Source organism: Gossypium hirsutum, chromosome A11 (genome assembly GCF_007990345.1).
Source record: "Gossypium hirsutum isolate 1008001.06 chromosome A11, Gossypium_hirsutum_v2.1, whole genome shotgun sequence".
NCBI lineage: Eukaryota > Viridiplantae > Streptophyta > Magnoliopsida > Malvales > Malvaceae > Gossypium > Gossypium hirsutum.
Genome location: NC_053434.1, coordinates 87715257 through 87718985, shown reverse-complemented (window position 1 = coordinate 87718985; position 3729 = coordinate 87715257). Strand labels below are relative to the sequence as shown.

At 34.0% G+C, this 3729-nt stretch overlaps 1 non-coding gene across 1 annotated transcript; it reads right to left on the bottom strand.

Moving 5' to 3' along the window:
* Positions 1 to 2403: 2403 nt before the first annotated feature.
* Positions 2404 to 2510, bottom strand: LOC121210395 (small nucleolar RNA R71). The gene has a single exon (XR_005905508.1). It is a non-coding gene; the product is annotated as a small nucleolar RNA R71 (small nucleolar RNA).
* Positions 2511 to 3729: the final 1219 nt, after the last annotated feature.

Below are 3729 nucleotides of genomic sequence, written 5' to 3'. Positions count from 1 at the left end.
TAATGGTTGAAGTTTGTATTTCTTCCATTCTAGTGCTTCTAGAATTCGTACTTGGTTCAATAGGAAAAATAGGAATATGAATTGATTTCATACCTATTGGTGTTGTATTTGTACTTGTATTATCTTCTTCTTCTTCTGTTCAACTATTTAAGGGTAAAACTAAATTATTATTTGTATTTGTTATAGCATTATTTTTTAAAATATAATCTATCTCTCAACGACATATATTTTATAGTACTTACAGGTTTTGAAGTACTAACACTACTTATTCTATCTATCACTCAATCTCTTGGTATTGATAGATCTCTTGAAAGTAATAATTTTGGTTGTATTTCTGTAGTAAATTTATTAGGTTCAAAAAGCTCAATAATTTTATTATTAATTTCTTTAATTTCTACTTCTGCTATTGATAAGCCATAAAAGTAACATGTTTTTAATCCCATTCTTGATGCATTTTTGGATGATTTATTATATGAATTAGTGAATTTGATGCTCCTAATATTTTAAATTCATGTTTCTATACTTAAGTGAGCACAGGGGAGCAAAACGAGCGAAAAATAAGCCAAAATCGGGCAAAAAGAGCTGTTTCCAGGATCCACACGGCCTGGACATTTCCACACGGGGTGACCACACGCCATGTGAGCCATACGGGCTGGCCACACGTCCATGTGCCAGTCCGTGTCGATTTCGTACCCTATTTCCTTGTTGCATGGAAAAACTCAATTTTTAGGGTTTCTGAGCATTCTAAAGTCTATAAATACACACTAGAAGAGGACCTAAAGGGAACACGCAGAGTAGAACATAGAAATTACTTGAAGAACGCTGATGGACACAACTCAGAAGCAAGATCTCCTTCAAGACTAAAGATCTCCATTCAATTTCTTTAGATGTTTTTGGGTTTCTTTATGTTTTGTTGTTTTCCTATTTTTGAGATGTTTTCCTTTTTAAGTATGAACTAAATTCCCTAGGTACCTAAGGAAGATGAAATCTATGTCAGATCTTATTATTTGATTTTTCTAAATTACATGATAAATATTTGTTCTTGATCTCAATTATGTTTACTTACCTTCATGTTTAATGTTTTCAGGATATTAATTCATGATTGATGTGCTTATTCAGTGGAGCAAAAGTCTTTGTTTAAGAGTAGATCTAGCATAATTGAGTGGAGTTGCATACAATCCTAGAAATAGGAAGACATAAATCTACCGGATTAGAGTCAAATCTAATAGGGGATCCATAGATCGAGTTAATGCGACCACAGGGGTTTTAATTAGAAAGAGATTTCAATTAATCAACCTAGAGTCAGTTATTTTTATTCTCGAAAGAGATATTAATATAATTTAGGGATTTCTACAGATCAAGTTGAATGGATAAATCGTTTAATTCAGATTTAGAATAATAAGTGAAGTCTAGGTAGATTCTTTCATGGGTATTGTCTCTCTCAAAAGTTTTTCTTCGACTATTTTCCCAATTCGCTCTCTATCATTTAGTAATTAGTTTAATTTTAGATTAAAAACAACCCTTCAATTTATAGGCTAGATAATAAAAAGATAGTAAGTACTAGTAATTTTAGTCCACGAGGATACGATATCCTCGACTCACCGTAGCTATACTAACTTTTAATAGGTGCGTTTGCCTTTTTCGTATTTTAGTTAGTTCGTGACGTCATCAAGTTTTTGGCACCGTTTCCAAGGACTAAGATATTAGGAATGCTAGATTTTTATTAATTTAGCCATTTTTATTTTATTGCATTTTATTTTTATTTTAGCTTTATTTTTAATTACTAATTTTTCTTTTATTTGCTTCTAGCAGGTTTCTTTAATTATGACTAGAAGAAATCTGTCAGGACCATTGCTTTTGGACAGCAAAATTGAAAGTACAACTCGCAGAAACCATAGAGAGGCGAGGTAAAGTCGACAAAGTACAAGAGAAGAACAAGAGGACAATATTATTAATACTGAGGAGATGGCAGAAAATCATAATAATCATCTACCTCCTATGGTTGCTGTAAATCCTGTAAATCCAAACCCTGTTCCTCGTACCATGTACGATTATGCCAAGCCCAATTTAACTGGGGCTGAATTGAGTATTGTTAGACCTGTTGTTGTTGCAAATAATTTTTAACTAAAACCTAACACTATTCAAATGATTCAACAGTTTGTTCAGTTTGATGGTTTGCAGGACGAAGACCCAAATACTCATTTAGCTAATTTCTTGGAATTCTGCGACACTTTCACGATAAATGGCGTTTCTGACGACGCCATTCACCTACAGTTATTCCCCTTCTTGTTGAGAAATAAGGTTAAGCAGTGGTTGAACTCCCTACCGCAAGAATCTATTACTACATGGGAATAAATGACCGAAAAATTCCTATTAAAGTATTTTCCATCGACTAAGATAGCCAAGTTGAGGAATGATATCTTTTCCTTTGAGCAAATGGATTTAGAGACCTTATATGATGCATGGGAGAGGTATAAGAACTTATTGAGAAGATGCCCTCACCATGGGTTACCTCTATGGCTACAAGTTTAAATTTTTTACAACAATTTAAACCTCTCAACTAGGCAATTGATCGATACATCCACCGGTGGGACTTTGAATAACAAAACACCTAAAAAGGCTTATGAGTTTATAGAAGAGATGTCACTGAATAATTATCAGTGGCAATTCATAAGGACAAAGTTGATGAAAGCAGCCGATGTTTTTAACGTTGATGCGGTCACCATGTTGTCAAATTAGGTAGAACTTTTGAATAAAAAGATTGATGGTTTATATCATTCTACGTAGGTACATTAGATGATGCAATACGACGCAAATGGAGGAGGGAACCATCCAGAAAATCGATCCTACAACCTAAGCACAAAAGATGGACAAGTCAACTATATGGGTAATAATTCTAGACCACTGAATAATATGTATAGTAACACTTATAATGTAGGTTAGAGGAATCATCCCAACTTCTCTTGAGGTGGTCAAGAAAATCAAAGACCACAACCCTCTCCAGGCTTTCAACCATCTTACCAGTAGGAGAAGAAGCCGAACCTTGAAGAGATGTTGACGAAGTTTATTTCAGTGTCAGAAACTTGTTTTCAAAACACTGAAACAACACTCAAAAATCAACAAGCGTCGATTCAAGGGCTTGAGAATCAAATCAGTCAATTGGCAAGATGATTTTAGAATGACCACAAGGTAGCTTGCCAAGCAACATCGAAACTAACCCAATAGAGCATCTTCATGCGATCACTATTCGAGATGAATAAGGGTTAACTAAATTTGAATCTAAACCGAGGCAAGAAACTGTGGTAAGCAATCGTAAGGTTGAGGTAAGCCAAAATAAGCAAGATTCGGTCGGTAAAGAATATAAACCTCGTGTGTTATATCCAAATGCGACAAGGAAAGACCACACAAACAAACAATTCGGTAAATTCCTTAAACTGTTGAAAAATTACATATTAACTTACCGTTTATTGAAGCTCTTTCGTAGATGCCAAATTCCATTAAATTTTTAAAGGAACTTTTAGCAAATAAGTGGAAGTTAGATAATTCGTCGCACGTGGAGCTAAATGCAATGTGATCAGCCATTTTGTAGAATAAACTACCTAACAAATTGAAATATTCAAGGAGTTTTACTATTCCTTGTTTAATTGGTAATTTAAGTGTTAATAATGCTTTGGCTGATTTAAAGGCTAGTATTAATGTCATGCCCTACAAAATGTTTAAGCAACTAGG